Here is a 22,044-nt window from a genome sequence, read left to right on the forward strand (position 1 = left end):
GATTTTTTGATCAAATCTGATTTTTTTGTCTGCTTGTTCACACTATAAATAAAATGCGACAGCAAACGCGCTCTAGTGTGAACCCTCAAAGCGGCCCGCATGCGCAAAAGAAGACGTCACACACAATCAAGGCTGGACTGGGACAAAAAATTGGCCCGGGGATTTTGACTATAGACCGGCCTACCAGGATAAAGATTGAAAATTTGACGTCATTCAGGGTTAAACCGCAAAGGATTCTGGGAACTTGTGGCAAGAGGTACTAGCGCACGCAGGCTTTCAATTGAACTCAGTTACACAGCAATAAAAAGAAACCCAAAAAATGGCAAGAAGCTGTTGTATTATTAACTTCAATAGTCGGTCGCATGACAGCCACGGGAAGCCGACGGGTAGAGAGATCGTTTTTTTTATCGGATTACATCGTTGAAGAGACATTTTTAAGCCATGTTTCCGAAGTAAGAGCCGACGGATGGTCTGGATATACCAAATATAACGTCCCCGAACACTCCAGCTCACATGTTAGTCTGCTCCAAGCATTCCCACAAAGGTCAGAGTTTTGTTGTAGTTAATGCGTCATTTTTCTTAACATAACTGGTGATATAGGTTACAAGCAAGTCTGGAGCTGAACAGAAATTGTGGCGCTATGCTCCTTTGTTTATTATGCATAAATAGTGAATTTTCCTGACACAATATTACGTTTCGCTTCTGTTATTACCATGGTACATTGACAAAAACATACTTTTATTCACAGGAGAAAACAGTTGTTTTGTATCACTAATTGTCCAATGCGATTACAACATACAATATTATTGTCACTGCTACATTTCTGTAATGCTACCAGAGATTATTTCCACTAATTAATTACCGTTGAGCTCAAAGGTTATATTAATAAACGGTTAACAAATGTGTATTTATGACGACGATTTGTGAGACTGGTAAACTTACCTTTGTTCGTACGATGGTCTTTCGTTCTACACGGTGCATTTCAAGGTCCTGCACCCATCCGTCGGTAAACTGTACCTGGGCTTGTTGCAGTGACCTGAAGTTACTAAACTTCATGAGTGTATGCACTCACTCCAAGAACCGTATGATTATAAATATGAGCGTGGTGAAAGTTGGGCAGCACGCTAATGTCTTTTGTCCCTCTGTGTGCTCGTAAGGGTCTGACACTTTCACTCCTTTGATTTTTTTCCTCGTATCTTTTCTTTGTCTTTTCGTCGAGTCTGTCTTTGTACGGACCGGCATTGTTCTCCTTTTGTTTTGTACATTCCTTTTTTGTGCGGCAAAGAAAAAACAAGAAGGTATTAGAACCGGAGAATGAACATTTTGCGGCGCTGCAAACGCTTGCATTTGATGCGGTACTTGGATTGTTTTGCCACGAGTTCCCGGCATGCAATGCGCGAAAATCACGTGATTGCTAAACAAGGGGGAGGGTGCATCCGGCCTCCTCGGCTGTAATTGGTCCAGCCCAGAGTCGATCATGACCAATTGGCCAATCCAACACCTTTCATTATCTATACCCTTCCTAAAAATAAAAAAAATCCATCGGCCCATAAAAACAAAAAATCGCCAGCGGCCCACCGGGCGAATGCCCGGTATGCCCGATGGCCAATCCAGCTATGCACACAATGCACTCTGTTTAGACCCAGACCAAACAATATTTCGTCTTGATGCATTCTCAATCATCCAGCAAAGTAAATCTCCAAAAGTTGAATCTGTTCATCTGGACGTAGCGTTTTGTGGGTTTTCTATAATGTTACATCATATTCTATAAGGATGTTATATGTTTGTAGACTTTCTGCCCAGTTTGACCCATTTAGCAGAAGTCAGCATGTTTAAGGCTCTGATATTTATTCTGTATGACTTAAAGCAGTTATGACATGGTCTGATTTTCTCACCCAATAAAGGAATATTTCATATATCAGTCTACTCTTCATTTTATCAGAAACAGTTATCACAGCTCGTACATTTTCATTTTGCACATATATGTAAGCATTGAGCCAAATTTAGTAATGCCAACAAATTAAATGAACATTATTTGTCTCTTACATATGATACAGCTATACATATTTATACACTGTAAAAGATTCTTGTCTTTGAGTGAAGATTTATGGTGATGGGAAATATAAATAACTGAAACTTGAATCTTTACTGAAGCTCAGTGTTTGACACAGAGTTCACTCACATGTGCTGTACCAGTGTACCTGCACATGTGACCATAAAAGTGAATTGTTCACGTGAATTGTTCAAGTTCACTGCTGTAATAACTAATAATGATTAATATAATAACTATAATATTGGCCATATTATATTTACACTGACTTTAGTCTCATGAACAACATAATTGAAATGAAGCCCAACAATCATGTTTTACAGTCATGTGGTCTCAGCCTCAGATACTTATTAAATCACACAAAGCTCGTGTAGAAACAAACGAACAAATGAACAAAATATGTTCTCCTTCATTTCTCTCAAACAAAGCTGTATGAAACGTTTACAGCGGTTAGTATCATGGTTGCTAGGCAACCTGGGCAGCGCGACGGAGATCGACCGGCATTTCACAAGCCTCGCACTTCCGGCCTTAGCGGTCTTTGAGTACGCGTATATGGGCAGAAATCTGTGACATCAGAAACTGAATTTGAATAAGTTCAATTTGAATTTGAATTGCTCAGATTGAATCTGAATTGTAACTTGAATAAATGCTTTTGAAAACTGAATTTGAATTAGTCTAATTTGAAATTGAATTTATGGTTTGAAAATGATCATCACTAAATTGAAATTGAATTTTATATTTTGAAAATGAATTGATTTGCTTTGAAACTGCATTTTATCCTTTAATACGTTTTTTGTATTTTATTTATTCCAAATGATCATCCAGATGTCTGTGACATGTGATGACAAACACCATAATGGAAGGCCTTAGTCATCACTCATCATATATTTTTGCATATGCTGAACAGGCAGTCAGACATGCTGTAACTGTGGGGTAGAAAACAACATGAACACCATACGGCAGGGGTCTCAAACTCCAGTCCTCGAGGGCATGGAAAAGTTGCATGACACTTTGACCCTTGAGGAATATGGAACTCCAAAGTGTTCAAAATTAAATAAATAAATAGGTCAAGATGAAATAAATAACTATGTGAATAAATAAGACACAGATATGTAATGTGAGAATGATATTGTGAAATAATGGAACACATTTTGAAAAAAATGCTCATTATTGTGAAATATATTGCATTCTGCTATATAAATTTACTTATTATTGTGAAATATTATTTCATGGTCATTATTTTTCACAATAACAGAGATTATTCCTGAGGCATTTTATTTATTTCCAGCCGTTTTTAGTCCAAAATGACCTTTTTTCAAAGTCAGTCTTTATTTCAAAATCCCGTTTTTCCCGATGGTCTATTTATTTCATAATGCGACTTTTCAGCAGAATGACTTTGTCTGTCAATCAATGTAAGTGGGCTGGACCTTTGCACCTATTGGCTTATCGTTTACCATCGACTAGTTTTCCTGGATACCGGCTCCGCGGACGGCTACTGCAGCTAGCAACAGCGTGCTAGGTCAAAAGTCACGGAGGATGGCGGACTGGTGTGAACTTCAGCCAGTTCTGCTCATTTAAGCAAATCAGATAGAGAGGGATCATTTACCTGTAGATACTGTTTTGAGTCGTTTAGATGTTTCTGAAATGCTTGGGATGATAATTGCTCTTCAAGATGTTCGCATCGATGACAGCATTGTCAAAGGTTTAAGATCAATTCAGCACCGTGTTCGTTTGGAATACGCCGAGGAAGAACAGTCTTCAAATGTTGGCCGTCCACGTCTAGAAATCCCGGTGCAGCACTCAGGACTTTAGTGCTGTCCGGGATAACCGTCGGGGTAATTGCCGATACATTTTCTGTGTCTCCGAGCACAATTAGGAGGAAAATGACGGAGGATGGTCTAAGGTAAGTTTATGCTGTAATTGAGCACCTGTGTGATTCTGTACACAGCATTGTTTAGGTGTTGACCTTAATTATGACGTTTGACAATGAATTATTATCGCTTACTTTTTTTTGTTACTGTCTAAACTAAGTGGGGCAGCTACGGCTAAAGCTATCGGCGCCATCTCGGCGTTGAGACACGTTTAGCAGTGTTAGCTGTTAGTGTGTTAACTCGGAGACTGGGGTCAGTGGAGCCTGTAGGAACCTTTTACACAGAGAGTAGACCCACCAGCTTTCCACAGTCTACTTACTTATCACATCTTGTTAGACAACAGGGTCATTAGTGCTTTAAATAGTACATAGTTGAATGTTTCATTGCTGTTTGCAGTTGATTGTTCTCTGATAACGCATAACAAGGTTGATGTTAAATAGCGAGTTTATTGAAATGGTTTTGTCTATTTCACCAGCATTATAGATATACTTTCTCTGGTGTCTTCGGTAAAGCTAAAACAAGAATACATTTACATCCTTGGTTCTTTCAGCATTAATTGGAAAACTTTGAGATTTGCTGTGCGCCTCCCAAGCCATTCTCTTTTATCCCACCTGTCAGGTATAGATGGCAATACTTTAAACAAAGTTAAATTTGTTATACCTGAAGAGAACCAATCCTGACCTAGAATGGGTGAATGAATAATTAGTTGGTAGCCAATGCCTAAGCAACTCACATAGGCCCTGGCAGACTCAATAAGTCCATCTAGGAACAGCTGCAGGAAACACCTCTTCAGTTTAGATTTAAAACATGTGCATGCTCTTTCAGGTTGATGAGGATTATGGTGTGGACTGGACAGGACAACATAATCGCTGCCCATCAAATGAGATCACCATTCCTGAGATTCAGCTCCCAGATGCACTGAATGAACAAGACCCTGCTGTGCTACCAATACTTCAAAATCACTTGTAGAAAGACATTATTACATTTAATCAGTTTCTATGTCAGGAGGATTTTTTTTTTTTTAAATTTCTACAGCTTTGTAGCTAATACTGACTCAAAACAGCATAACCAATTTCATTTTCAACAAAACAGTGAGTGGCTATAAAACAGGATTTGTTTTATACAGCTGTCACTTTAATGATATTCATTTCTTGGTTGGATATACAGTACATGTCAACTCTGAGCAGATTTAATACAATGAACACAGTAGAGTAGTGTAACATCTTAATTCAAATAATTTTTTCTAGAAATTTTTTTTGTATCAGTAGCGAGTATAAACAAAACATATTGTGTAATTTATAATGTATAGTGAACAACTGATTTTGATATCTGAACTCTTCATCAGTTTATATTAAAAAAGCCATAAATGCACACCTGTACTCTGTATTTTTCACTGTCAAGTGTATTAAAAAGAACTAGAACTCACTAGATTGTCCGTTTCTTTGAACACCGAGTACAGTAATGTGATGCAAGAAAGAAGAAATGGTCTAATTTTACCATGTGGTTATGGAATCAATCGTAAACCAGACCAAAACCTGAGTCAGTAGAGTTGAGACACACCTGAATGTCCATTAGAAATGACTCATAGGTACAGTAGTGTGCAGGAAGACGTAGTACTTCAAAACCGGTGGAAGACTTTGGAAGATTGCTGTTGACCACTTCCACAGTCATTTCTCGGCAAGACTTCCCATCCTGTCCAAAACTTGATGAGGGCTTTTTGTTGTGCACAAGATGCTGCAACAGAAGATTGTTTTAAACTATAATGACATCCTATATTCATTATTTTGAATCTTTTATGGAGAAATACCATAAAAGATGACCACTTACATACAGGGCACCAGACATTTTTGCCCCACTCAAATTGCTGTTGTAGCTTTTATAGATATTTTTATGTTAACAAAGCTAAAAGTAGTCTACATACAATTCTAGTGCAACTGATAATGCCACCACTCTTATGTATTGCATGGAGCAAATAACAAAACAAAATTATACTATAGCGTAGAGCTGGGCGATAGAACGATATGTATTGCGAAATAACTTTTTCTCAATAGAAAAATTAAACTATTGCGATAGACCTCACCGCTCTTGTCCTTTTTATAAAAAAATAAATAAAAATAAATATCGTGATATGAAAAAATCTCATATCGCCCAGCTCTACTATAGTGTACTTTGTTAATGACCCAAGATCACTGGACTGTATGTAATTTACCAAAGTATAATCAGAGAAAACCAATGGCAAAATACCTATCGCAGCAGACTTACCATTTTCAATGAAGGACCGAAGGTAACCTGCCACTCTGCATTTATCCTCGAGAGCATTCCTCTTCTTCCTCATCTTCATCTTCTGTGGCAGGCCACAGTCATTTTATAGCTTTACTTATCTTGTAGTCTTAAGAGCATCAGCAACATTAGGTGTATTTTTATTAAATGTAACCCAGCTGTTCAACTAACCCACGCATACAAAACAGTATATTGGTGTTTTGTGTCAACAATTAATGTTCATCCTTCATAAATTAACCAAATAGCTTTACTATTCAGATGTTAAAAGATGTGACCTGACCTTACCTCACAACAGGGAGCAGTCTCTGATTCCCTTGGTAAGAAAGGAGGAATGATGTCTGATCTTTCTGTCAGAAGCGGCCATACCATGGTTTCCTTAAGCCCTTTCCTCAGCTGCTTGACTTGACGACTTGTTTGTGTTATGACCTACAACGGTGAGACCAAACCAAAACTGAAGTTGGAGTCTGTAAAGTGACACACACTTTAAATGTTAAATATTTAAAGAACATCCACTGTACTAGTAAAAGCATTTTCAAATTATACCCACTTACAAAATCACTACGTTGAACTAAAATTGCTTTCTTTTCTTTCACATAGATTACTTGTCTTCCATATTAGCACAGAAGATAAGCCACTTTAAAACAGTCATGAATAACTATCACCTACAACAATGTAAATAGTAATACAGACATTAACCCAGAAGACAATTATTTTCTCTTACCTAATTTATAGAATTCTTTGCTATGATAAAAAACAGTATTAAAAAAAATCTGTGACTAAACTGATTAAAAAGCTCATTTTTGCCAGACAGACAGACTAACCAAGCAATAATAACATATCGTTACTTACCCTGAACAGCGTTTCATGGAGTGGAGCTAGCTGTGATAGCGTTAGCATTTGCTAACGTTAACACTGTGCGGTTGTGATGAGAACTTGGACCAGGGACCACTTCATCTCCAGTACACTGCTGCAATACGCAGACTGAGGTGAAGACGTTCAATCTAAGCGGTTAGCAAGTTCTTTGAGTAACTCAGAAACGGACTTGTTTCCTGCAGCCATGCCCTTCACAAGAATTGATACACCTGTAACGTTATTCGCGCCCAGTGTTTTGCATTTGTCGGTGCCTTAAGTTTATTTTGAGCTGCATACTGCCGCCAGCTGCATAGGAGATGCATTGCACCATTAAACCTAAATCGACAATTCATGTGCTATTACTTATGTCTGAGTAAAGGAGCAACCAATCACACAACTGGCTCCGCCCTGTCTTTCTTGATTGACAGACAAAGTCATTCTGCTGAAAAGTCGCATTATGAAATAAATAGACCATCGGGAAAAACGGGATTTTGAAATAAAGACTGACTTTGAAAAAAGGTCATTTTGGAATATAAACGGCTGGAAATAAATAAAATGCCTCAGGAATAATCTCTGTTATTGTGAAAAATAATGACCATGAAATAATATTTCACAATAATAAGAAAATATATATAGCAGAATGTAATATGTTTCACAATAATGAGCATTGTTTTCAAAATGTGTTCCATTATTTCACAATATCATTCTCACATTACATATCTGTGTCTTATTTATTCACATAGTTATTTATTTCATCTTGACCTATTTATTTATTTAATTTTGAACACTTTGGAGTTCCATAGAAGGACTGGAGTTTGAGTACTCAAAGACCGCTAAGGCCGGAAGTGCGAGGCTTGTGAAATGCCGGTCGATCTCCGTCGCGCTGCCCAGGTTGCCTAGCAACCATGATACTAACCGCTGTAAACGTTTCATACAGCTTTGTTTGAGGCCCTTGTGGACTGTTAAGGCTGCGTACATTAGGGCTACAGAACCTGAATTGGGATACAGCCTAAGGCTGTTCCAATTCTCAGCACCGGTCCTCTCTTTCCCTGAGTCCTTAGCAAATCTCCTTCCCACGATGACGTTTCCATCGAGGGCAAGAAAAAGAGCTTAGGAAAAGGAGATAGGCGCTACTTTTGAAATAACACCCCACGTGGTTACGTTGGTCTGCTTAGTCACGTGACCGCACAGCAACAAATCACAGCAGAGCCGGAAAAGGCGGCGGAGCAAAGTGTGTGTGCAGGAGAGGAGTCGAGCAGAGAGAGCTGCTTTTTCATGAAACGGGAGTAAAGTAGTAAACTTACAGGAACATATACCACTGCCAACGTTGGGATTAATTTCTGCATCGATCTGCACACCCTTGTGTCCTGGATCGTAGCCGAGATCAGCGTGAACCACGTGGGTCTCTGCTCCCTGATCTGTTTCTTAAGACTTTCAGATTCATCACGGAGTTTCTCTCGGTTTGTGGGCTCATATAAAGGTAAGCACCGAGCCAACTTTAATGTGGGTTCAGTTTATGTTGTTGCTGTTAAGAATAATAGATTGCTTGGTATACACTGGAGTTAGACAGACTGTAGAGTTTGTGATTGTCTGCAACATTATAATCTGGCGGTTGCTATGGGGTAAGAATACATACAGAAAAATAGTCTTTGAATATGAACAAAGGGTGCAGGGCAGGAGAAGAGCCATCCCTCAGGACAGGAAGCCACGGGTACAAGCGTGGGGGAGGGCAATCAGCCTTTAGAATAGGACTTCATAGGGCTTTGGAGTTGACGTCACGCCGCAAAGCATTGTGGGAGCGCAGCGTCGTTTTCAGGGTCTACGAATCAAAACAAACACACTGTGTTGGAATGTATGGAACGCCAGGACTGCCATAATGAATTAATTAAATACACCATTAAATAATTAATTAAATGTGTCAATAATTAATTAAAATTGGAATTAATTAATTAAATAAATAGTTATGACACATGTAATTAATTAATTATCTGAGTGGCAGTCTGAGGTACACCTGTGCACTACTCATGATGTCAGATCAGCATCCTGATGTGGCACACCTGTGAGGTGGGATGGATTATCTCAATATAACAGATGTGCCCACTACCACACATTTGGACTGATTTGTGACCACTGTTTGGGAGGGATGGTTATATTGTGTATCTGGAATGAATTTTAGGTCTCTACGTCCATCCCATGGGGAATGGGAGCAAAAACAAAAGTGTTGCGTTTATATTTTTGTTGAGTGTATATATATATATATATATATATATATATATATATATATATATATATATATTTGTGTACATGACAGCATTGCTGTCCAGCATTGTGTTTATCAAAACTCTTTTTACAAGTCCTGCTGTGTGTGTGTGTCCCAGGTGATTAACAGGAGGAGAAGAGTCTGGTGGTGCAACGGAGGAACAATTTCATCCATTTGGACTCAGCTGAGCCACTACAGAGGAAACAATCAATGACTTCAACACAAAAGGTGAGAAAAATATCACAGTTACAATTAGGGATGCACCGATACTGGTATCGGGGCCGATACTGTAAAATGTGTGTGTACTCATACTCGTAAAAGTTAAGCGATACCATGAACCGATAATAATGTAGCCCGGATGGGAATTTGGGAGTAGATACTCATAATTCCCATGAACTTAAACGCCACTGTAACATAAGGTGTTCACAGTTGATGTTATGTGATGTAACTGTACCCAGAATGTAATTTGCCCTGTAATATGTCACAAGGTAAATACAGGTAATTAGAGCAATCAAACTGTTATGTTAATCATAAAATATTATTTTATGGTATGTAACTCTGAATGGAGTTTAAATATTGTTCAGAGTTCTAATTTTCTGGAGGCCCGTGAAGGTATCATAAAACGGGACCTGTGTATCTGTTGCAATGGAGGAGGAGAAGAGAACGGCATAGAGAGATGCACGAGGTTAGCTGAACCAAAGTGAGAGACTCGGCTAGTTTTACTGAGGTTAACTAGCACAAAAGAGTGTGTGACTAGAAAGCTAACCGTGTGAGAGCTTCACAACAGAGTGTGGGTGAAGTGACTTTTTGTTTCAACGGTCGCACCACTGTGGAGTGGATTTAGTGTGGGACTGGTGAACGGTGACCTACCGAGCAACGGAACTGTAAGTCAGACTTTTGTGCTCTTACTGGGGAGAAGAGGATTTTTCTCCTTCATCTGGCGTGAGCAGCAAACAGGCCTGCAACAAGTGTGAATGTGAGTGTGTGTGGGGCCAATGTGTGAATATTGTGTGTTTAGTGGATTTATATAACATGTTTTGGAGTGTATATTAGTGAGTCACTTACCAAAAGGTGATAACATAAGTTGGGTTGTGTAATATAATTTGAAAGGGAATTATTTCATTTATACAGTACAGTGTATTTCATTTGGTTAAGGAATTGGAATATTATTTGAGTTTAAAAAAGGGATGTGTTGTGATGTGTTCAGTAAACGTTTCGTTTGTGTTAAAGAGTTGTCTGGGGTCGTTTCTTTACTACTGGTTAAGTTTAACTTGTGTGTGGTAGAAGTATCGTTTTTTGTACTCAATATCTGCAAGTACTCAGATCCAAGTATCGGTATCGTATCGGTTTGGAAAAATGGGTGTCGTTGCATCCCTAGTTAGAATATTACTGAAAGCTGGTGTGTTTTTAAAAACATGATAACAGCAGCTTTATCTTTTGCATCCTGGGCTCATCCATATATACAGAATCTACATTCGAATCAGAAACCACAGAAGTTACAAGAAAATACAAAGATCTTTTTTATAAGCACACATTGAAACAACAATATCATCAGTTGAACTTGAAATTTCTTATGCGTAAAAGATTTTCTCTGCTGATCAATATTTCTTCAATAATGTCATTTTCATTACAACTCTCATTGTAGCATATCATTGTAATGTGACACTGCCACCAGAAGGTGGTGGAAACACACCAACAATGTGTTTGTTGACATGTTTGATTCCACCAATGGAGGGAGTTTCAGTTTGTTCCACGACTGCATTTCACTCACTGCCTCTGTTTGTATCTCTGTCACTGCAGGACCAACATGGAGCAAGAAGTCAGCGCTCCCAGGAGGCCGACAAACCTCACAGAAGAAAAGGAGAGAAAACCTACAGCTGTGATGAGTGTGGAAAGTCTTTTACCCACTCTGGACACTTAAAAATACACCAACTCATCCACAGTGGAGTTAAAGCGTACAGCTGTGACTTGTGTGGAAAGTCTTTTACCCGGGCTGCAGACTTAAAAAGACACCAAGTCATCCACAGTGGAGTTAAACCTTACAGCTGTGATGAGTGTGGAAAGTCTTTTACCCAGGCTGGAAACTTAAAAACACACCAACTCATCCACAGTGGAGTTAAAGCGTACAGCTGTGACTTGTGTGGAAAGTCTTTTACAGAGGCTGGAAGCTTAAAAACACACCAACTCATCCACAGTGGAGTTAAAGCATACAGCTGTGACTTGTGTGGAAAGTCTTTTACCGGGGGTGGAAACTTAAAAACACACCAACTCATCCACAGTGGATTTAAACCTTACAGCTGTGAGTTGTGTGGAAAGTCTTTTACAGAGGCTGGAAGCTTAAAAACACACCAACTCATCCACAATGGAGTTAAACCTTACAGCTGTGACTTGTGTGGAAAGTCTTTTACCCGGGCTGGAGACTTAAAAAGACACCAAGTCATCCACAGTGGAGTTAAACCTTACAGCTGTGATGAATGTGGAAAGTCTTTTACCCAGGCTGGAAACTTAAAAACACACCAACTCATCCACAGTGGAGTTAAAGCGTACAGCTGTGACTTGTGTGGAAAGTCTTTTACAGAGGCTGGAAGCTTAAAAACACACCAACTCATCCACAGTGGAGTTAAAGCATACAGCTGTGACTTGTGTGGAAAGTCTTTTACTGGGGGTGGAAGCTTAAAAACACACCAACTCCTCCACAGTGGATTTAAACCTTACAGCTGTGAGTTGTGTGGAAAGTCTTTTACCCAGTCTGGAACCTTAAAAAAACACCAACTCCTCCACAGTGGAGTTAAAGCGTACAGCTGTGACTTGTGTGGAAAGTCTTTTACCGAGGGTGGAAACTTAAAAATGCACCAACTCATCCACAGTGGATTTAAACCTTACAGCTGTGAGTTGTGTGGAAAGTCTTTTACCCAGTCTGGAACCTTAAAAAAACACCAACTCATCCACAGTTGATTTAAAGCACACAACTGTGAGTTGTGTGGTAAGGTTTTTGCTCTAAATAGCGACTTACAGAGGCATCTAGTTACCCACTCTGGAATTAACGTGTACAGCTGCGACTTTTGTGGAAAAAGTTTCAGTGACAAACAGTACCGAAATATTCACCTACGGATTCACACTGGAATTGATGTTTCCTGCTGTGATCAGTGTGGGAAACTGTTTACAATAGATGCACAGTTACAACAACACACTGAGGAGAGACCTTATAAATGACCTGTGTGAGAAGACTTTTAAAGCTCCAAATCAGCTGAAAAAGCACCAACAGATCCACTCCAGAAAGTAACTCTAGAAGTGCAGTTACTGTGAGGATGTATTGATTTTTTATCTTGTAATTTTAACCTGATTGTTTGGAAAAAGTCTGATCAGTAAACTTATGGAGTTATACTGAATGAACTGAATGAATGAAGACTCATTTTCACTCAGTAAGCTGAGTGTTGTAATATAAACAGTAAAATGTAATTGGACGTTGGCAGAGATGCTTTTTATTTCAGGCGACGTTCAGGATAAAAACGTTGAAGGAATTCCCTGATTTACAATGTCTTTGTTTAGGAGTGGAGCAAAGAACATGGATCCATTTCTCAACCCAGTCGTCACTGTGGTGGTGGGAAAGCGTTTCTCTTTGACCTTTGTAGAAAAACCTCCAATCACGAACGGGACCTAAAACCACATCAACGTAGACACACTGGAGACAAAATGAACTACTGCAAAGAATGTGGGAGAGGCTTCCACACACCAAATACTATAAAAATACATGACCTCTTCCACAGTGTGGTCAAGAAGCACATCTGTGACCAGTGTGGGTCATCCTTCACCACTGCAGGAGGGACACCATACAAGTGCAGACACTGTGACAAAAGCTTCTCACAATCAGGTCATCGTAACAAACATGAACGTACACACATGGAAGTGAACTTCAGCTGTGACCAGTGTGACAAGAGCTTCAGGAATCTCAGTTCATACTCCGAACACAAACGATTTCACACTGTAAATAAACTGTTTCACTGTTACCAATGTGCAAAAACCTTCACTTCATTATCTGCTCTATGCAAACATCAGCCTGATCATGCAGGACTGAAATCACTGGATCACAATGAATCTGAAGAGAGAGAAAGATCCTCTTCTGGTTTCAGGCTCAGACTTAAAAACCTTGAGATCAGGCTCCACAGAGTTCAGATGGAATCTCCTGTAAAGAGTGTCAGCTGATGTCACACTTGGGCTGCAGTGAATAATCCTGAATGTTACATTTAGGAAGCTGCATGTATAGATATGTATATGCAATTTCAATCCTTCATTCATATTTAATCTTTTGCTGAGGTAAAATCTTCTCTTAAATCATTTTCTCCCAAAACTACAAATATTTTCACAGCAGTTGCTCTTAAAACCTCAAAAATGAACTAAATCTGTCCACCAGCTTTGAAAAAACACCTGCCGTGACGTTATGTCCAGAAAAAAAGAAACTCAAGCTAAACTGGTTTTGGGCTGTACTTCCATGTAATACCAGTTTGTACCAGAAGATGAACCAGTGAGTCAGTGTAACCTTCATTCAATTAGGCAAAGAACACAATCTTATTCACAGTGGCAGCAAAGAAATGTTGAAAGTTAAAAACAGCAGCACACATCAGAACCATTTTAAAGATCACAGGTGACTACTTTTACTTAATTCAAATTCTGTTAAACCTCTATTTTTTGCTCCTCCTTTCACTTTAGTGTATTTAGTCCTTGAAGTCCACATGTTGTTTTTTTAATGAATTTTGATCCACATGTTCTGCAGCTGTTTTCTTGTTGATTTGAAGTTTGTATTATGAAATCCTGATAATGTTAAAGTGTTAGTTATATTTGATGAAGTCTGTGTAGAGTTTATCTTATTAAACAGTTTGGTGTGAAAAATAAAGAAATGGTCTCAGAACAAGTAGTTTGAGCCATTATTTCCGATTCAAACTAATTTAACTGTTTTCAGTGGTACATGTGGAGGTTTATCACAGGAGGCGACTTGGCTGTTCTCCACTCACACTGAAGAAGGATCCTGCAGCTAATTAAAAACTAAAATGATCTTGAAGGAAAATTTGTTTGATTTTTCTTAAAAACATGCTGTTGGCGGTTTGCAGTTGCAATGCAGGATCGTGCTGCTGCTCGTCTACAGGACTCTCATGGAGCGCCACTTTGAAACTTTGTAACTCTCTCTGCAAAATACAATATATAAAGACTAATGCTGGGCAATTAATTATATAGTTACTTCTTCAAAAAAGTTACTGAGTATTGCAAACAACAAAGATTTTTGCAGCTGTTTACCTAAAAATGCTGCTAAGGGATTTTTTTAAAACAAACATTTCAAACTATTTACAGAACAATCAGGCGTTCTGCATCAAATCTGATGCCACACAAATTATTTGTGCCTCTCCAAAAAATAATTTCTGTCCACTATGAGATAAAGGAGAACATCAAAAGCCTGATACCTGTAGGCCTGACAACAGGAGATGTATCACTCCCGTAACATTTAGCAGCCGCCTCATTGTTCTGACACACACAACAAAACTATTGACTACACTACACACTAACTATACAAGATTTGCGCTAAACGTTGCAATTCTCTCACATCTCAAAACACTGCCGTCACTCCTAAATTTTCCTCTTCTTAACAACTTCCGTTTCTTAACAACCAAATGCCATGTTTTGATTGGTCGGCATGGTACATTTTTTGACCAATGGGAAAGGGTGGGGTGTTTTGGTTTTGTCTTTGCTCTCAGGCGGAGAGTGCTTTATAACGTTTTCTTTATAAAATGCTGTTTTTACCATTTCTTCCCCCAGTAAATATAAACAACAATATTCTGGAAGAAAACCAAACACTGGATTTTTTTTTGGAGCAGGAGCAGATAAACAGGGAGCCAAGGTCGTAGCTTAGGCGCTGTGTGAGAGAAAGCATGTGAATGTTTAGGCTTTTTATGATAAGGTGGGGGCACCAGAGGCTATAAGAGTTTCATCATCATCATCATCATCATCATCATCGTTTACAGTGGGGCAAAAAAGTATTTAGTCAGCCACCGATTGTGCAAGTTCCCCCACCTAAAATGATGACAGAGGTCAGTAATTTGCACCAGAGGTACACTTCAACTGTGAGAGACAGAATGTGAAAAAAAAATCCATGAATCCACATGGTAGGATTTGTAAAGAATTTATTCGTAAATCAGGGTGGAAAATAAGTATTTGGTCAATAACAAAAATACAACTCAATACTTTGTAACATAACCTTTGTTGGCAATAACAGAGTTCAAACGTTTACTATAGGTCTTTACCAGGTTTGCACACACAGTAGCTGGTATTTTGGCCCATTCCTCCATGCAGATCTTCTCGAGAGCAGTGATGTTTTGGGGCTGTCGCCGAGCAACACGGACTTTCAACTCCCGCCACAGATTTTCTATGGGGTTGAGGTCTGGAGACTGGCTAGGCCACTCCAGGACTTTCAAATGCTTCTTACGGAGCCACTCCTTTGTTGCCCGGGCGGTGTGTTTTGGATCATTGTCATGTTGGAAGACCCAGCCTCGTTTCATCTTCAAAGTTCTCACTGATGGAAGGAGGTTTTGGCTCAAAATCTCACGATACATGGCCCCATTCATTCTGTCCTTAACACGGATCAGTCGTCTTGTCCCCTTGGCAGAAAAACAGCCCCATAGCATGATGTTTCCACCCCCATGCTTCACAGTAGGTATGGTGTTCTTGGGATGCAACTCAGTATTCTTCTTCCTCCAAACACGACGAGTTGAGTTTATACCAAAAAGTTCTACTTTGGTTTCATCTGACCACATGACATTCTCCCAATCCTCTGCTGTATCATCCATGTGCTCTCTGGCAAACTTCAGACGGGCCTGGAGATGCACTGGCTTCAGCAGCGGAACACATCTGGCACTGCGGGATTTGATTCCCTGCCATTGTAGTGTGTTACTGATGGTGACCTTTGTTACTTTGGTGCCAGCTCTCTGCAGGTCATTCACCAGGTCCCCCCGTGTGGTTCTGGGATCTTTGCTCACCGTTCTCATGATCATTTTGACCCCACGGGATGAGATCTTGCGTGGAGCCCCAGATCGAGGGAGATTATCAGTGGTCTTGTATGTCTTCCATTTTCTGATGATTGCTCCCACAGTTGATTTTTTCACACCAAGCTGCTTGCCTATTGTAGATTCACTCTTCCCAGTCTGGTGCAGGTCTACAATACTTTTCCTGGTGTCCTTCGAAAGCTCTTTGGTCTTGGCCATGGCGGAGTTTCGAGTCTGACTGTTTGAGGCTGTGGACAGGTGTCTTTCATACAGATGATGAGTTCAAACAGGTGCCATTCATACAGGTAACGAGTGGGGGACAGAAAAGCTTCTTACAGAAGACGTTACAGGTCTGTGAGAGCCAGAGATTTTCCTTGTTTGAGGTGACCAAATACTTATTTTCCACCCTAATTTACGAATAAATTCTTTACAAATCCTACCATGTGAATTCATGGATTTTTTTTTCACATTCTGTCTCTCACAGTTGAAGTGTACCTCTGGTGCAAATTACTGACCTCTGTCATCATTTTAAGTGGGGGAACTTGCACAATCGGTGGCTGACTAAATACTTTTTTGCCCCACTGTATTTGTATAGCACTTTAAGAGCACACCAGGCAGACCAAAGTGCTGAACAACACAGATCAAAACAACAACCAAATTAAAAATACCATAAAATCATTACAAACAATAAAATAAATAAGAAGGTGTCAGTTTCCTACAGAGTTAAAAGCCAGGGAATAAAAATAGGTTTTCAATCTGGACTTAAAGACCTGCACTGATGACGCTTGTCTAATTTGGAGGGGAAGGTTATTCCAGAGCATCGGAGCCGCAATTGAAAAGGCACGGTCTCCTCTGCATTTCAGCCGCGACTTAGGGACCTACAGCAGCAGCTGCTCAGCTGAACGGAGCGAGCGAGGAGGAACATGTGGCTTCAGCAAGTCAGATAAGTACACAGGAGCCAGACCATTTAAAGATTTAAAAACCAATAAAAGGACGTTAAAACGAACCCTAAAATCAATGGGAAGCCAATGCAAGGAAGCCAGAACCGGAGTGATGTGATCGAATTTCCTACTACCGGTTAAAAATCGCGCCGCCGCGTTTTGCACTAACTGCAGGCGTGACAAGGTGCCCGACCCGACCCCTATTAAAAAGGAATTACAATAGTCCAGACGTGAGGTGATAAAAGCATGAATAAGAGTTTCCAAATTGGGTTTGGAAAGGAAAGGCTTAACCTTCGACAGGCGTCTGAGGTGATAAAAAGCTGATTTTACCACCCCACTTACATGACCTTCAAAAGTAAGCGCAGAATCAAGTTTAACACCAAGATTAGTGACTGAACTTTTCAGATGAGAGGTCAAATCACCAAAATCAACATCTGGAGAATCAGTAGAACAATGCGGGCCATATAAAATTGCTTCCGTTTTGCGACCATTAAAATTCAAAAAATTATTTGCCATCCATAATTTAATATCGCTAAGACAGTCAAGCAGTGATTGACACGGGGAGGTATCCAAATGACTAAAAGGTAAGTAAAGCTGACAGTCATCGGCATACAAATGAAATGACACTCCGTGTTTACGAAAAATCGCACCAAGGGGGAGTAAATACAGCAAGAAAAGTAATGGCCCAAGGATAGATCCCTGGGGCACACCCCAAAGCAGAGGGGCCACAGAGGAAGCGGCCAGCCCCAGCTTGATACAAAAACTCCTTTCGGAAAGATATGATTTTATCCATGACAATGCCAGATCAGAAATTCCCGCACAGTGATGTAAGCGGGAGATCAGCAGGTCGTGGTCCACTGTGTCAAATGCAGCTGTCATATCCAATAAGACAAGCACAGCATATTTACCACAATCAGTAACAACAAGAATGTCATTCATAACTTTAACAAGAGCTGTTTCCGTACTGTGAAAGGGCTTAAAACCAGATTGGAAAATTTCAGACAATTGCGAGTCGCTCAAATAATCCAACAGTTGGGTATGTACAATCCTCTCCAAGATCTTGCTTAAAAAGGGAAGTTTGGAGATAGGTCTAAAATTTGACATAGTAGAACTATCAAGGCCAGGTTTCTTAAGTAAGGGGTGTATGACTGCATGTTTAAACCCACTAGGAACTTGACCGGTTAACAGACTAGTATTGATAATTTTCAGGATATAAGGTCCAATGATGGGAAATACTTTTTGGAGAAAGCGGGGAGTAACAACATCATTTGGGGAGCCACAGGGCTTAGCATGTAGCACCAACTCCTCTAAGTCACGCAGAGAAATCGGTGCAAAAGCAGGGAATAAGCTTGAGCAAGGAGCATGCATGGCCGGATCAACAATAGGTGGAATCAGAGGCCTCAGGCTAGCAATCTTGTCCACAAAAAAGGTGATAAACTTGTTGCACATAGCCTCAGAGGACGGCAAAAGGTTGTAACCCTCCAAGTTAAGTACAGAATTAATCGTATTGTATAAAACACGAGGGTTATGAGAGTTGGCCGAAATAAGTTGAGAAAAGTAGGTGTTTATCGGCCTTAACTGCCCTCTGATAAGTTTTCCAACTAATCTTTAGGGCTTCCAGGGAGACATGCAATCTGTCTGTTTTCCACTGTCTTTCACATTTCCTACATTGTCTTCTAATAGCTCGGGCATGATCTGTTAACCAAGGACTAGTCTTAGATTTACATTTTCTTACTCTCAAAGGGGCAACAACATCAAGCACAGATTTACAAGCAAAGTCAAAATACAAAAGTAGGTCATCTGCAGTGGGCAACTCAGGGGCATAAGACATAAATTTGTCAAACAGTATAGAAAACCATTCGGCAGAATCAGAGCCAAAGGCACGATAACATCGAGCAGGTGCAGCCTGATTTGCAAAAGCGTTAGAAGGAGCAATATCAAATAAGATAGGCATATGATCAGAAAATACTGCATCTTCAACCCGTACATTGCAAACAGATAAACCATGAGATAAGACTAAGTCCAGTGTGTGACCACGTTCTTGAGTGGCACCACTAACAAATTGGACAAAATTAAAAGAGTTCACTAAGTCCAGAAAGTCCTTGGCCAGGGGCTTCCCCGGACAGCAAACATGAATATTAAAATCACCAAGCACGAGGATCTGGTCATATCGTGATGCACAATCAGCAAGAAACTCTGAGAACTCTGATAAGAACACCTTGTTATATTTCGGCGGGCGATAAACAATCGCACATAACAACAAAGGCGAGTGGCCCAGTTTACATAAACAGAGTTCAAAGCTGGTGTAGCGAGACGAAGGGAAAAGCTGCTTCAAGTCCAAGTGAGCCTTAAAAACAACAGCAAGCCCTCCTCCGCGACCAGAAGCTCTCGGAACATTAAAAAAGGTACAGTCAGCGGGTACTAGTTCAATGAAAGCGCTTAACTCACCGGGAGAAATCCAGGTTTCAGTCAAGAAGAGTAAATCCAGAACACGAGAGAGAAAAAAATCCTTCAATATGAAGGTCTTGTTGACCACCGACCTGGTATTTATTAGACCCAGCCTGAGAGGGACTGGGTCCAAAACTTCCGAGGTATTAGCAACCAGATCCACCGGTCGAAGATTTTTCTTGTCAACTCCGCGCCAGCGCATATGCCGTAGAGGAGAGAGTTTTGCTGGACCATTTTCGAAAGACCCAACAACAGGAACCAGCCAGGAGTCCACCGGATCCAAGGCACGCAATGGCACCAATAGTTGCGGACAAAAGCGGCGGATGCAGCGGAGCTCATGGGGAAAATGAGAAATCCAGGATTTCAGCTTCACAAGACGACCTCCACGGTTACCCCGTCTCCTGCGTCGCTTCCGCAGATCCGGTGACGGTGGTAGGGAACGCCAGTACGGTGGTATTGGTTCCAGATAGGGAGGAAAAAAGCCTTGGCTGTCATATTCAGGCCGGTCAGACATCCGGATGGATAAACCTATTTCCAATAATGTCTGGCGATCATAGGAAAAAGTACAACACACATGTAACACAAAATTAACTAAAAAATATAAAACAAAACAAATAAAGGAGAGCGATAGACGGCGTGCCGAACACACAGGCGCCATCTTGAATCCAATTCAATTCAATGGACAGTGTTTGAGCAATGCTCCACCATTTTGAGATCTGAGGCTGTCTGCATACAGTGTCCATCTCCCACGCGTGTGATCATTAAAATCATCGTTTGACTTAACCTGGCCGGTACAGTGTTGTTATTGTGGTTTTTTCTCTTGTCTCCATCCCCAATTTTGAACTCGTAACAATCACAACTCTGTTTTTTATGTGGCCTATCAACACAATTTGAAAACTGGTATAAAATCCACTCTTTTTACGTCACTTGTTCCATCTGTCCTGCTCACATCTCCAATGGTTGTACACGTTGTCATTAATGTGGCTTCACTCCACATTAGCCACGCCACTTTGCTAGCTAAAACACCGGTGTCGGCACATAAGGACGCTGTCATAGCCTGTCAACGACGTTGATTAGCTGCGCATATACAAATTTGAATCACGTGATTGGCTGGACTATGGGATGAGGTGCCATTGTTCTAATCCCATACTGGAGCAGCCAGTCACTTACTGACTAACACTGCAAAACAGAATTGTTAACGTATTTACTTTAATTTCAATTCCGGTTAGAATTTTATTTTATGTGCAACACAGATTTTTTCTGCACAGACACCGTGCCAGCAGTGCGCAATTGAGCACACGCGCAGTTTAGAGGGAACATTGGTGATGATTATCAGAAAGTGAACAAGGTCTCATGGTTTGATGCTTGTCCAATGCCTGAGTTGACCTGGACTGGTTAAGCACTGCTTGTCTTATTTTATGATGCTGGATTTAACCAACGCTTACTGGCAGATTCCCTTGTCTGCAGAGCCCAAAGACAAAAACGGCCTTCTCCACTCTGTATGGTTCGTACCAATTCGTCACACTTCCGTTCGGCTTATTTGAAGCCTCGGCCATTTTTCAGCACCTCACGGAGCGGTAGCTGCTTCCTCAAATTGCATATGCTGTTTTCTACCTGGATGATGTTGTTGTGGTACCCCTGTGAGAGCTTGTGAATTGGAACCAACACAGGAAAAGAGATTGAAGCCATATGTGTAGAGGAATGCGGTGACATACGATACCATACCTCCTGTTTTAACAGACAAGCTGGCGCTCTCTCTCTCTCTCTCTCTCTCTCTCTCTCTCTCTCTCTCTCTCTCTCCTTTTATGGGAATGTCTGAATTTCTATACATACAAAGTTACCTCCTTTTTCAGCAGATAAGCGAAAGGTTTTGTCCTTCTAAGGAAAAATTATCAGTTCCATACATGCCACTCCTACTGCTGTGGAAACTTGCTTTAAGTATACATGTAAATAAAGGTAAAGGATGTTCTGAATGCCCTGGGCGGTTTTTCTGTGTCACATCGGTTGAGCAGTGACCGCCCATGCGCATGTAAAAAATAGATATCTGAGTTGTAAGTTTCTTTGCCTTCTAACAACTTTCTCCTCACAATCGTGTTTGTTGTACAGTGTTATTTTTAGTGCTGTGTCTTACGCCGAGTTTTATTTTGTTAATGCTGTATAGTTTTCACGGTAGCTTTGGAGAGAAGTCTTCAAATAAACCAGTGACAGAAAACCACTGCCTGTTCTTCGAGGGAATTATACTCATGTAGCTATGATGATGTTTGCTAGTTCACCTTACATGCATTAATGTAATAACATGGTTAGCGTACTCAAC

General features: G+C 40.3%; 1 protein-coding gene and 2 long non-coding RNA genes across 5 annotated transcripts in view; 2 read left to right on the top strand and 1 right to left on the bottom strand.

The window, feature by feature from the left end:
- Nucleotides 1-22,044, top strand: part of LOC309694596 (junctional adhesion molecule-like) — a 271,132-nt gene that overhangs the window by 223,758 nt on the left and 25,330 nt on the right. The window lies entirely within an intron of this gene.
- Nucleotides 5,034-7,569, bottom strand: LOC309703001. Of its 3 annotated transcripts, none has more exons than XR_014275825.1 (4): nucleotides 7,051-7,569; nucleotides 6,487-6,665; nucleotides 6,184-6,265; nucleotides 5,034-5,655 (listed from the first exon to the last, which is right to left on the bottom strand). It is a non-coding gene; the product is annotated as an uncharacterized lncRNA (long non-coding RNA). The 3 variants fall into 3 exon arrangements; XR_014275826.1 differs by having other exon boundaries at nucleotides 6,487-6,627; nucleotides 7,051-7,543; XR_014275827.1 differs by lacking the exon at nucleotides 7,051-7,569 and having other exon boundaries at nucleotides 6,487-6,800.
- LOC309696543 lies at nucleotides 8,269-12,702 on the top strand. Its single transcript, XR_014273531.1, has 3 exons — nucleotides 8,269-8,533; nucleotides 9,432-9,541; nucleotides 11,114-12,702. It is a non-coding gene; the product is annotated as an uncharacterized lncRNA (long non-coding RNA).

The sequence above is a fragment of the Aulonocara stuartgranti genome (assembly GCF_965226115.1).
Source record: "Aulonocara stuartgranti genome assembly, chromosome: 3".
In the NCBI taxonomy this organism is placed as follows: Eukaryota; Metazoa; Chordata; class Actinopteri; order Cichliformes; family Cichlidae; genus Aulonocara; species Aulonocara stuartgranti.